Source organism: Amphimedon queenslandica, unplaced genomic scaffold (assembly GCF_000090795.2).
Source record: "Amphimedon queenslandica unplaced genomic scaffold, v1.1 AMPQUscaffold_13493, whole genome shotgun sequence".
Taxonomy (NCBI): domain Eukaryota; kingdom Metazoa; phylum Porifera; class Demospongiae; order Haplosclerida; family Niphatidae; genus Amphimedon; species Amphimedon queenslandica.
This window is the reverse complement of record NW_003546271.1, coordinates 128884-143498: the sequence shown is the minus strand read 5'-3', so window position 1 is coordinate 143498 and position 14615 is coordinate 128884.

The following is a 14615-nucleotide window of genomic DNA, read 5'->3' as shown; positions in this document are numbered from 1 at the left end:
CACAAACAAGTTAAAACTAGTTATACATATGACACAAAAGTGACAACCACATGACATAGAGGGTTCCTAGTTAGATGGCAACCTGGGCAAGCCTGAGCAAGTCCGAGCTGTCATCTCTCACATAAACCACAGTTGCACAAATTAGTCTAAGGTCAAACCACAATACATTATTAATACACAATACATACACCACTAATAGTCAATAATACACATACAACTAATAATTCAAATGATAATGATACAACCAATAAGTAGTAACACATACCTATATAATAAAGAATAATAATCAATAGTTTTTAATCCATCACAACTTGGTTGCCATCCTGATGTGAGGGATCTACTGGTTAGCACAACAATACCCATCTGTTTTTGATGCTGGATGACACTATCATATTCAATCAGCAAATCTCGAGTCTTCCTAAACCGCTTCAAAAGGCTAAGTAATCTTCTCTTACTAAGTGACAAATTATCCCGCACAGAAGCACATGGACCTTTCCAAAGCAAAGACAACTTATAACGACCATCACAAAGTGATGTGTGAACTCAACTGTTCATACACTGCCACTTTGGGATCAATTTTCTCTAGAGATTCCAAATCTCAGTAGGATCTGAGCCTATTATCAATCACTCTATTTGTGGGACCAGTCTCTACCTTAAGTACATGTGTAATGAGAGCAGCTGAAGAGTGATGCATTTTGTCACATAAGGGACCAGACAAAAGTCATCACAATTTAGTATATAATGCTGAGGGACCAGAACTAGCTTGAATAACCTCACCAGAGACAACAGACCAATAGTAATCCAGGTCAATCAATATCTGTGGTTCTCCTTCATCTGGTACGGCAAAGTCTAAGTTACTGAGATGCTCATAATAGCATTTAGGAATATCAATAGATGCTGGGACCACAGATAAGGGGAAGTGCTAAGAATCGTAGGGTTATAGACCCATCCTCCGTTTGTACTAAATGATATTCTTCCTCTCTCTCTGTAGTTAAACCAAAGGCTGCAATGGACATACTCTTCTTGCTTTTGGCCTTAAGTGCCATCTCTTTTTTTAGGTCTTGTGTAACAAAAGATATATGACTGCCACTGTCAAGGATAACTTTGGCTTCCGTACAAAGAGCTGGATTGGAGGGATTAAATGCTGTCACTGGAACTGTTTCTAACAAGACAGTGTCATTCTCTTCTGCTTAAGAAGTGGAGCTCAAAGAGGGGCCTCTGGGTTAAGATTAGACACATTCACTTGAAGATTTAATATCTCTTTTGAGTTTTCACTCTTGACAGCCTTGAGACATACTAGGGTGGAGTTTACTTATGCACTCAGTACACTTAGGTGAGGCTCTGCAGTCTCGTACATGATGCCCATTACATAAACAATTAAAGCAATAACCATGACCCTTCAAAATTTGTTTCCTAGGCTCTACCAAAATGACATTCTTGCGTAAACTAGGCTGATGCTTCTCACTTCAATAACAACATTCAGAATGACCACTATCCTTCATAGTCAAAGTAGTTGCGGTTGCAGATTCTCTCTTAGTTTTAGTATAAACATTCCAGCTCTTGTGAATTATACCTGCTCTCTCACAAGCATTTATTTCTTCCAATAATGCTGCGAGTATGGGGTTGCATTCCCCTTCTTTATCAGACATCTTAAGACTGCTTAAAACTCTGAACTCTTGCGGGAGTTTCCACATTAGTAGGCACTAAGAAGAGCTTCATAAGCACTATGTGCTTTCCTAAGGATGTTAGGCCTCTCACATAAATCTATACTTTGTCATAGATTCTCCTTAAAGTTGAAAGATTCTGATAATCTGTCACAGCCTCCAGATCAGTAAAGGCATCCATATGCCTTGTTATAATCTGTGACTCATCATCAAACCTCTTCTTGAGTATATCTATCACTTATTGATAATTGCTAGATGTTAGCGATAGATCTGCTACAGCCTCCTTCTTGATCCTGTCAATAAGGATCTCATTTAAGTAAACATATTGATATCCAATTGATCCCATCTGTTGTGTATTGCTGACTCAAATGAGTCCCAAAATGTTTTCCATTTCATATAGTCACCATTAAAAGGAGTTAGAGTCAGCTGTGGTAGCTTGATTCTAATAGCGACAGATTCAGATGGTGTGTCTCCAACCATTGGAGAAACACCTCTAGGAACACATGAGGACAGGCCAATGGCCTTGTCTACGTAGAATAGAGTTGACCTCAAAGTATCCCTGACGACTTCTGCACATTCTATATCTGTTTCTGTTTCAGCTTTGTCCTCTAGGAAGGCTAAGATGCCTTCATCGAGGTTCTTGAGTACAGCTACGTTCTCTGCAAGAGCCACCCTCAGTTGCTCCAGGCTGTGTCTGTCTAAGGTACTAGCACCCAAAGCTGTTTCTAACTCAGTAACCTTTCATGTTGCTGTGCCTCTGTGTCCTGATCTGACACTCTTCTTGTGAGCAAGTTCAGCCACCATCTTGCTTCAGACCACGCCCCAAATAACAAAATGTATGTATACACGTGGCAGTGAAGTATCATTAAAAAAAGAAAAAAAACTATTCTGTATGACTGCTACTATCAAACCAACTATTTTAACAGACTGAAAATACCAATTCTGTGTAAGTCAGCTATCAAAAGTAAAGGTTGGTCGGTCTCTGCGCTCAGCAGTATTGAAACTGACATGCACGTCAAAGGTTCCCTATCAATTGGCTTGTACTAAACAATGGAATGCTTCCATCCGGTTCTGTTGGACCAGATGTAGTGGAATCTGTATCAGAGGACAGTATTTTTAAGGCAACACTTGGACACGATCTGCACTTCACTTCGACAACTGTCTAAGTCTTCTCTTCTTCTCAAAATCAATAACAAGTACTAAGCATGAGCAGTACCACACACTATGTATAATAAATAACAATACATTTAATTGACGACATTTATAAATATGATCACTATAGAATATCAGTCAAAGGGGTATGTAACTGTTGTGCTGAAGGGTCAGTGATGAAGGCAATTGATCAGATTAAGTCAGCCTCAGAATATTAGACTGACGGAGAGGTACAGTATATTAATAATGGTACATAATCATTATCATTAATTTGTAGTGGGTCATCAAAAATGCGACACATGATTCAAGTGTTAATGCATACTATACAAGAGTGCCGTGTCTTTCTGGAAGGCACTTGTATTTGTAGTGTATTTTACTTCACTTTGTACATCAATATTTTAGTATCTGCAAGATTGTTGGCTGTATGACACTTTCTAGAAAAGAACACACTTGCACACAGAGAAGAGAGCTGGCTTGTAGTAAGGAAGTATTGCCACTAGTAATGTTAAAAGGTACTGAAAGAAGTATATGAATTGTTTAATCAAGTTTAAAAGCAGGATGGAATATTACAGATGTCGCTCATGACAATTCAATGCCAGTAACATCATATATTGTTGCAGAGTTAAAGCTGAAAAACTCTTCACGCATGGCATTGTAACTAGCTAGTTGTACTTATTTCTTTCTATGTTTATAAGGACTAAAAATGTAGCAAGAGCAATGACATCAATAGCAACTGGAGCAAAGAAAATGGTAGGTATAACTTGGTATCCAGAACTTTCAGAAAGAGTAAGGGAAAATGGAAAACAATTAAATGTACATGCATCATAAGGAAGACTACGAAGACACATCTGTACTACAGTATAAAGAACTGCAATAAGTCTACAAAAAATCTCCGAGACTCAATCACAAACATGTAAATGCAACCTAAAACTCAGTTTGATCAGGCTTGCCTGGTAAAAACTACACTTAAAACTAAAAAAGATTAGTGAAAAGTGGTACATAAAACATGATTTTAAAACCAACTCAAAACTGTGTCCTATTAGTCACTCTTTTCAATCATCTAACATAGGAGTGTATATCCAGTAACACGTAACAGATGTAGCTTGTCTGGTTTGTATTGCAGTGTGTGGGTGTATGAAAGGCACTGTCGTCTTACTACCAGAAATGGCAAATGGATGATGGCTTCTAACTACCCCTGCTGTGGTCTACACTATTATAAACTAGGGGATGCCTTTGATACACCCACGTACTGTAGCACAAGAAACAACTTTGTGAAACCAACCTCAAATAGATGGAATTGCGTCTTATCAGTCACTTTTGTTATCACTATGAAACAAAGAAAGGAAGAAACAAATATTAAGAAGTAGAACAGGAAATAGTATTTATAAAAACAAACCTGAAACAAATAATGTTGCCATCACAAGGCAAAGACACAAATGAAAACGTAATGAAATATTCATAAAACTTGATGAAAACATGAACAGTATTGAAAGTGTATTGTTTTAAAAGCATTCGATGTTTTTTTGTTGTTTAAAAATGTCCTAAAACTCAATTTCATCGGTAACTCCTGGTATTAACTAAACTGGAAACGAAGAAAAGAAGTGGTATTAAGTGGTACATGAAACATGATGTTAAAACCAAACTGGAATGATTAAAACTGAGTATGATCAGTCACTATTGTTATATACTACACTATGAAACTGTAATGTTGGGAATCGGGAATCAGGCCTTCATCTAGGATTTTATACAAGGGGGGGTAGGATTAATAATATTTCAAAGAAGGGGGGTCACTACTATTTTTCTATTGTGCATGCACAAATCAATGTGTGCTCACAACACTCAAGGCCTTCATACACAAGGCAACTTGATGCTAGCAACCAAGCAACATGCTGAGAAAACCATTCAATTTCTGGCAACATCAAAGTAACCACAAATGTTGCTAGCAACAAGTTGCCCCGTGTATGAAGGCCTTTAAACAATGTACTGCTGGGGTGATAATTATATTCATATTGATCACACATATCTACCAGCTGTAGTTGTTAAAATTATACTAGAACTAAGAAGTGAGTCAGTTACAGCCTAAAATGGACATTACATCTTACTTTAAGTCACATTCCAACAAGCCATTTCCTTCCAGTTGTGCCAGATGATAGCAGTAGTAGTGAGGAAGAGCTGGAGATTCCACCAGCTAAGAAGCCATGTGTCAGCAAGACTACTAGCCTACCTTCAAATAGCAAACAGTCTAAATGTCGATCAACCAAAGCTAGTAGCAACAGGAAGTGTCAAAATAAATGGGAAAAGGAATCTACTTGGCTGGAGTACAATGCTGATATTGATGGTGCTTTTTGCAAGATTTGTAGGACATCGGAAAGATCGCTTGAGCGAACAGGGGGAGTCTGGACAACCACACCATTCAGAAACTGGAAAAAAGCTGTTGAAAAGATGAAGGCTCACTCACAGACCAATACACATATAAAGGCCTACCAAGGAACTTTATCAACACAGCACAGTGGATCGGTTGTTCAACAGCTACAAAATGTGGCAGAACAGGATCGTAGAATCAATCAAGTAGCAGTTAAATCATTCTTTCGATGCGCACACTTTCTTGCTCGGCACCGTATTCCTAATACTACTAATTTTGATGGGCTTGTTGATTTGGTAGTATCATGTGGTGGTGAACACTTGAGAAATTTTCTGGATCAGACCGGAAGAAATGCTGTATATACTTCACATGTAGCTGTGGTAGAGTTTATGGAATCTCTAGGAAGATGGGTTGAGGAATCGATACTGAAGCGTCTTAACAAGGCTCAATATTTTAGTTTCATGGCTGACGAATGTACAGATATTGCCACTATTGACGAGATGGCAGTATTTGTCGTTGGGAAGATGGTGTACCAGTAGAACATTTTTTGGAAGTACTTCATTTGAATCAAGGAAACGCCGAGAGCATTTATTTAGCTTTAATAGAATGTTTAAATGAAAAGAATCTTCAAGTTAGTAAAATCATAGGAATGGGTTTTGATGGAGCCAGCACATTTGCTGGGAAACGGACTGGAGTGCAGACTAGAATCAAAAAGTTGGCACCTCATGCTTTGTTTTTGCATTGCCATTGCCATTTGCTACAACTAGCTTGTGTCAAGGCTGCAAATTTTACTAATGGAATCAAACACGTGTATGTGACATTAACATCTCTATGGAAGTTCATTCATTTCTCTCCAAAGAGAGTCGAGTCTCTAAAATTGGTCCACTAAGTGCTTAATCTTCCAGAACTAAAGGTCATCAAACCCTCTGACACAAGATGGTTGGCACACGACAGATCAGTTCAAGCTGTCAAAGCAAGCTACCTAGCTATTGTCTGTGCACTCAATAGCATTTATGAGGATAGTCATGAACCTGAAGCACGGGGTCTTAGTAAAGCTTTTAGCATGAAGTCAACAGTTGCAGCTATTCACATGCTGAATTATGTTCTTCCTCAGGTGGCTAAATTGAGCAGGACTCTTCAGACTGAGAATCTAGATTTGTCTGTGATAGCCTGTATGGTTGATACTACTCTACATACATTAGATGATGCTATTCAGCTAGCAGCTAATTATATTCTCGAGCTGCTAGACAAGCCTAATTCTTTTAATGAACTGGGAATCACAATAACATCAGAAGATATTGCTGACTTTCAAGATTGAACAGTAAAGCCATTTGTGAAATGTTTAAAGGAAAATATTTCAAGTCGTTTTGCTTTATCGAGTGCAATTGTGTCAGCATTAAGTATTTTTGATCCTAAGACAGCAAAAAAAGTAACATCTTCTGAGATATCAAAGTATGGAGAGCAGCAAATCTGAACAATTTTAGAGCACTATGGGGCACCAAAGCAAGCTGAGACACTTCTTGGCGAATCAATAACTAGAGAGGCTATTATCACCCCTGTTATTGTCACAGAGTGGAAAACATATCGTCAGCTACTGTTAAAGAAACCTGAAGATAGTATGAAGACTCAACTAAAAGAACTCGTTAATGACATGATGAAGACAATTTTTCCTAACCTAAGTACAATAGCTTAAATCTGCCTAACTATACCAGTTAAAACAGCGTCAGTGGAAAGGAGCTTCTCACAGATAAAAGTCATTAAAACTCGGTTACGAAGCAGCCTCAGTGACAAAAGTCTATCTCATCTAATGAAAATAGCTATAGAGACCCCTAATCAACTTAATGATGACCAGCTAGAGGAAATCGACATTTGGAACAGAAAAAACAGAAGGATAATAGTTTAACTAATGTTGTTTATTTTTAATGAAATTTTTCATGTTAATAGTCAATCAAGGGGGGGCACTCACCCACCAAAGGGGGGGCGAGCGCCCCCCCTAAATGAAGCCCTGGGAATGGAATTGTATAGCAATCAAGAAGAAAACAAATTAGTGATCGAAGAACACGCATATCTCAGCAATGTGAGAATGGCAAACTGGCTAGGTTCAAACAGTGAGAATGGAAACAATAAAGTAGAAGGAAGAAGAAATATATGAAGAAACAATTAAACAACAAATGCAGTAAAAGCATGCACATATATACTAAAAATCATAGTACTGATATCATATTGACAGTCTGCCTCTTTCTCTATCTGAGAATAGTTCTTTTCTGCACTGGACAGGGTGCGGGAGGCAAAAGCAATTGGTCGTTCTGAACTATCTGCCATCCAGTGGCACAGCACTGCTCCTATTCCATATGGAGAGGCATCATTTCACAGAGTGAGAGGTTTAGTGTCATCATAATAGACCAGGAGAAAATTAGAATGTAGAAGTGATTGGACTATCTTTAACGATTCTGCTTGAGATTGGCCTGATTTCCAATTAATATTTTTGTGGAGAAGTGAATGTAGAGGTGCTAACGTGGTAGCTATGTCTGGAAGGAACTTGTGATAGTAATTAAGTAAGCCTAGAAATGATTTAAGCTCAAAGACATTGAATGGAGCTGGAGCCTCTTTAATGGCTCTTATTTTTGCTTCAGCTGGGTGAAAGCATCAATGACATGTCCCAGATATTGGACAGATGGAGCCACGAAAGTACAGTTCGACTGCTTAAGTGTAAGACCCAATAGCTCCAAACATTTCAACACAAAATCTAGGTTTCGTAAGTGCTCAGAATCTGTCTTTCCAGACAGGAGGATGTCGTTTAAGTAGACTCATACCTAAGTAGTATCTTTGAGGAGGTTTTCCATTATCCTCTGAAAAATGGAAGGAGCTGTAGAGATGCCAAAAGGGAGGCGATTATATTCTGACTCTTCGTCTACAGGAACTTGTAAATAGGCATGTTTCAAGTCCAATTTGGAAAATAACTTGCCTCCAGAAAGTGCAGTGAACAGACCATCGACTCTCTGGAGAGGATAAGGATTGGAAGCACGGCTGGATTGATTGTTACATTATAGTCACCGCCAAGACAAATGGATCCGTCTTCTTTGACTATCGGTACCACCAATGCTGCCAACTTGGAATGCTTGACTGGGGTGATGACCTCCAGCTCTTCCAGCCGTCGCAACTCCTGAGCCACTTTATCCCTAAGACAATGCGGAACTGTTCGTGAACAATAGAAATGAGGTCGAGCTTGAGAATCAACATAGAGCTTTGCCCCAAGAACCTTCAATTTCCCAATCTTTGGACAAAAAACTTCTTTATGTTTCTGCATTACATCCTCTATGGAAGAAAAAACGTTAACAACTTTAAGTGAGACCAGTCCAGCTTGATCTTTTCCAGCCTGTTTTGTCCTACCAGACTGGGTCCTAGGCCAGGGATGACTAGCATGGGAACTGTAACTTGTTGAGAATTGTATCGTACAGTGACATCTATTGTACCAATTGGACGGATCTTTTTCATTGTAAAAGTGGACAAAACAACATTAAGTTGTGTTAAGGGGTAATGCATGAGACATGTTTGTGTATGTCTGTTCACTAATGAGAGATAGGGAGGCTCCTGTGTCCATTTCCATTCAAAGGTCTGAACCATTCACTTCCGTTATGAGTACAATAGGTTGGACATTACCAGGTAGAGTGAACAAAGAATAGCCTTGGGAGTCCTCTGGAACAGTAGCTGAATGATGAAGATTTGGTTTGTGATCCAATGAATGGGCATTGTATTTTAATGGGGTCTTATTAACAGATCTGGATGGTTTCTGGTGAGACTGGTTGTTGGATCTTTCTTAGAGCTACAACAGACCTTTGCTAGATGACCTTTGTTACCACAGCTGCGACAGTTGACATCTTTAAAATGACAATGGGTAGCATAGTGCCTACCACCGCATTTGTAGCATTCGATTTCTTTCGGCGTCTTGTGTTGCTCTCTTTGATGTTTCTTTTGGTTCACTGGAGCTTGAGAGCTGCTTGGACATATCTTGTGCATTTTGTGATGCCAGTTCCATGGTCTGTGCTGTCTTGATTGCTACTTCATAAGTCAGCCTGTCTTGCTCCTGTAGCAAGAGGATTTGTATTCTAGAATTGTTAATGCCACAGACAAGTTACACAAATCATGTCATTTAAGGAGTATCCAAACTCACAATGCTCCCCAATGTCATGAAGTGCTACCACATTGTCAGCTACTGACTCCTGCTGATGTCTGACTCTTGTGTGAAAAGTATATCTCTGCACAATGCTAGAGTGTTTGGGACTGTAATGCTCCCCCAGTTTGGTGTTTACTTCATCAAATGAGGCATTGAGTGGGGTTTGTTGTTGAAGTAGTCCCCTTAGGAGTTGATAAGTAGGTGCCCCACACACAGTAAGCAACACTGCTTTCATTTTGTCCTCTTCTGTGATGCCATTTGCTAGAAAGTAGAACTGTAAGCGTTCCATGTATATAGTCCAGGTTTCTTTTGCTGGATCGAATGCAGACATCTTCCCATGAGTTGCCATAACCGTTTACCTCGTCGCTAGTGTAATGTTGGGAACCGGGAATGGAATTGTATAGCAACCAAGTAGAACACAAATGAGCGATGTCAGAATGGCAAACTCGCTAGGTTCAAAGAGGACTTAAAATGAGAATGAAAATAATATAGAAGGAAGAAGAAATGAATGAACATACAAATGAACACATACAGTCAAAGCATGCAGTTATAAACTAAAAATCATAATACATCATATGTCATATTGACAGTCTGCATAATTATAAATCGAAATAATAATGGCCACAATAAGAATAACACAAGTAACAATAACAATAATAATAACAATGATAATAATTATAGTAACAACAATAATAACAACAACGAGTACATAGCAATAATAATAATAACAGAATATTGTAGTTACGTGTACATGTACATAAATGCATAAATGTCAAAGCACCATTATCACAGAAACTGCAACTAGAAGAAAGACTGAAATGTAAATAGAACAGAAAATACTTCATAAAAAACACCTCCAAAAATTAAGGCTGCGCTTACAAAAATAGAAAAAATGAAAACGTGATAGAATCTTGATTAATCTTTATCGAAACAAAACAGTGCTGAAAGTGTATTGTGTATAAAACAATGCGTCTTGCGTTGCTGTGTAAACACAGCCTTAAACTCTGTTTGATCAGTCACTCCTCGTATAAACTGTACTTGAAACAAAGAAAAGAATAGTGAAAAGTAGTAGTAGAAATGTAACTGACCTCATATGATTAGAACTGAGTCTGATCAGTCACTCTTGTTATATATTACACCATTAGGCACTAGTATTGCCAATATCCTCTATCATGGCAGTGCAAATTCCTAAGAGAATCCAGAGCAGTCCAGATACCCAGTCTGTAGGAGACGGTACACACTTAATGGCAGGCTTTTTTGGACAGTGCTGTCTCTTCACTAGTCTGTTTGCAATGGGATGGTATGCAGTAGTCTCAATACGATGTGTACCAAGGATTCTCATCAGTTGAGACCATGTAGATAACTCCAACTGTCTTCCTTCATCCCTAATAATAAGTGATTAGAGTCCAAACCGGGAAACCCATGTAGAACTGACCATAATGCTACTATCTCAGCATTTGCATTTGGTTGCGGAACAACTTCTGGCCATTCAATGAACCTATCCACCATAGTTAATAGTGGATAAGTTGAGCCTCAAAAGACGGGTAGTGGTCTAAATAGAATGCTATATGAGAAAATTTATGTAGAGTAGGAAAGTCAGAAAGAGGAGAGACAGTGACTTTGGACCTTGGCTTGTTCATACTGGAGACATTGACGAGTCCACTTATGAATGTCAGAGTTAACACCAGGCAAGGCAAAACAACTGTTAAGTAATCGTTGTCATACATAAATACCTAGGTGTGACAAGGAATGTAGTGCTAAAATTACCATATATGTCAGCGACCTTGGTACGAAAGGGCGTAATATCCCAGTAGCTACATCACAAACAATAGTGGAATGACAAAAAGCAAGAAGTACTTTACAAAGTGTTAGAGAGTGTTGTGAAGGAGATTTTAACAACTATGACAGAAAGCAAGAGGTACTTTACGAAGTATTAAAGAGTACTGTGAAGGAGATTTTAACACTAGCAATTACTGGAGTTTTCAGTACAGTTAGTAAAGGTAAAGTTGTGGAACTCATTGTATCTGTGCTTCCTGGTTCTTTGTCTTTTGCATAATTGTCCTTCATGTGTAATCTTCCTTTTCTTAGCTTAAATGATACCTTTCAGTTCCTCTTTTTTTTGATGAGAAAGTTTCTTATCAACATGCACAGCATCAGTTGATCCATGACCAGTGACAGACTTTGTCTGTTCATCAACTCCATGTTGGAACGAGCATGTTGCACTCGTTCGCATTAAAGAATTGTGGCCTTTTTTACCTGCTTTGTCACAGAATTGGTTCACTGTCTCATTAAGAGTGTCATGTCCCACTGGTCTGGACATATACCATTAGTTAGGAAAAGGTTTGGCCATAGGTTGTAATTACAATGCATATGGGGGAGCATTCACTGGCCTGCATGACATGTACTTTTTGTACAGCTCAACCACACAACGCTTTCTGTCTTCCTTGTTTCCAAAAATCTATAGTCTTATTTGTCACCTTACGTTCCTGGAACCCCCAAGCATTATTTTTAGACCCTCTTTTACTGTACAAAATGTGTGGTCATGCATTTTCATCTCATTTAACTGAATCATATCTAGACAAAACAATCTATGCTCCCTGCCACTTCTAAGGGCTAAATTAAGAGCCAAACAGTAGACCATCATGTCAGGCAGCAAATGTGGATTACAATCACCAAGTAGCCCATCCTTCCACATACGTTCTTCAAGGTTAGTGGAAATGATAGGTATTTGCTTTTTAATAGTAGCAATGACTTCTTTCTGGAGCTCTTTTAAGAGGTGTCAAATGCCCCTCGAAAAAATTAACAATTGATGCATTTTAGATATCCAACACTTTATTGGAGTGAATTCTATGGCCTCATATATCGTTTGATTCCAGCACTAAAACCATAAAGACTCACGGAAGTGTACGGCTTGCCTTGAGTATTCCTAGCTTACACGACAAAGTGTGGCAACCAGTAGTGTAACTGACTATTTCTTACCACATCTAGTTCCAGAGGCATGATATCCCCCTTTCTACTGTGGCGCCAATTGTTCCTAAATTTTACCGCCAATGATGTGGCCTTGCGAGTGGATGGTGGTATATGGCCTTTTATTTTCTCCAAAATATCTGCCTCAGTTACAGGACTGAAACGAGAATGACTAATAGAGGTAAATCCTTGTGGTTCTGATGCCAAGACAAAAATCTTTCTCCCTCACATCTATGAATTTCTTCCTTTTAGAGAAAGCTCAATTTCCAAGTCATCTATTATGGGCCATGTGCTCAGTGGCAAGTCACGTGATAATACTATGAATGATGTTCAAAACATTCAATAATATTTAAAAAAACCGTGAATATAGCTTAAAGACAGTATATACCTCCTAGTCGGGATTCATACTATTTTAAACCATTCATAAATAATTCTTATTGATGGTAATGATACAAATGAGGTGTCAAAATGCTAAGGAGACCCCTACATGGAAGCCATTCAACAGAATACCATTGCTTGAGCCTAATTAACCAATTCTAATGACTATGTCCACATGAATATTTTCAAAACAGAAAAACACCTCCTATGAGGCGTTTATGGAATTTGTAAACCTCGGGCTTTGCCCTCTGTTTCCCAATTCCATAAACAACTCATATGTGTTTGTCCATAATTTAATCACTCGGGCTGTGCCCTCGGGATTAAAATAGTATGAATCCCTCCTACTCGGTGTATAACCTATATTTAGCACAACACAGGGCATCTGCAGCTGAGTTAGCTGACCCATTTACGTGACAAATGACTGAGGTGAACTGCTGAATATAATCCATATGTCAAACTAGTGGCGAAAGTTGACCAGAATGAAATGAGTGGAGATGTGTTAGGGGTTTATGATCGGTCAATATGTAAAAATATCAACCCTCCAGAGAGTAGCGAAAATGTTTAGTTGCTAAATAAATCAAAAACGTGCTACATTCTTTCTCAGGTGGTTTAAAAGATCTAGGGAATATGCCAGTGGTTGCCAAGTATCATCAACCCACTGTGCTCTCATGGTTACATAAGCCTACATTAGATGCATCAGTTGCGAGACTCAAAGTAGTATCCAATTATGCATGAGATAAAGTCACTTGGGTGAGAGCCTCCTTGATAATGTTGGCTTCAACTGTCCCCTGAATGTCTCTCTATTTGTATTTTAGACGTAGAAAATAATTCAATGGGGGAAGAACACATGCACAATAAAGTATTAATCTATTATAAAGTTAACTAGCCCCTAAAACTCACGAAGTTTATGTTGAGCTGTTGGTAAAGGAAAGGCGCAGAGTGCTTTGACTTTCTCTATATGTGGGCAGATACCTTGCTGATCGACTAAATGACTGAGGAAAGTGATTTGCAATACCCAAAAGTCACAGTTGTTTTGATTGATGACAATGCCATGGTTACTGAAACACTCAACTACTATGTGAAGTTGTTGCTTATGTTGCTCTGGACAATGCCATGCTTATTGAATCACTCCAACACTGAGTGAAGGTGTTGCTTATGTTCCTCTGGGTTAGTGCTAGCGATGAGGATATCATCTATCGTCGGTTTCAGTTGAGTTAGACCGCATGCTTTTGACATAAAAGCGTCAAGTCTAGCCTCAATCACACGCAAATAAAATGGCTGCAAACTTCACAATGCTCCTTTCTTCTTGTAACTTCTTTATTATTATATTTTGGTTGCTGCTAGGCCTGCAATTGACATAGTAAATCTTTTTGTTTGTTACTACCTATAAGTGCAAAATTTCAACTAAGTTTCTGGGCGTAAATGGTGAAGACAAATATTGAAGGATTAGAGGGGTACAGCAGACTAAATGAGACTTATTTCTGGAAGAAAGTCTTCTAGTTTTATTATATCTTGGCCTGGAGTGCTTCATTTGCTTTGTTTGATTTTTAATATTAGAAACATGACTATTGACATCTTTTATAAGATGTAATTGATGTTCACTAAGCTTCACGTCATGAAACATCATTGTCGCTTCCTTTCATGTTGACCAGAAGAAGCTTTTGAGAACCTTTCAGAGTACCTACAGACTCCAAAATTGATATATACATATTTTCAGATGAGCTCGTTTTCCAGCTGCTAGCATAATAATAATAGTGAAGTCCTAAGAGTAAGTCAGCGGTCACACTCAAGTAAAACCGACTATACTTAAGTATATACGAAATGCATATCACAAAGTACTTGGTCCATGAACCTCTGAAAAGACTGCCGCACATTCTAACAAATTCGAACAATCCAATTGGAGTTGTAATTGCATTCT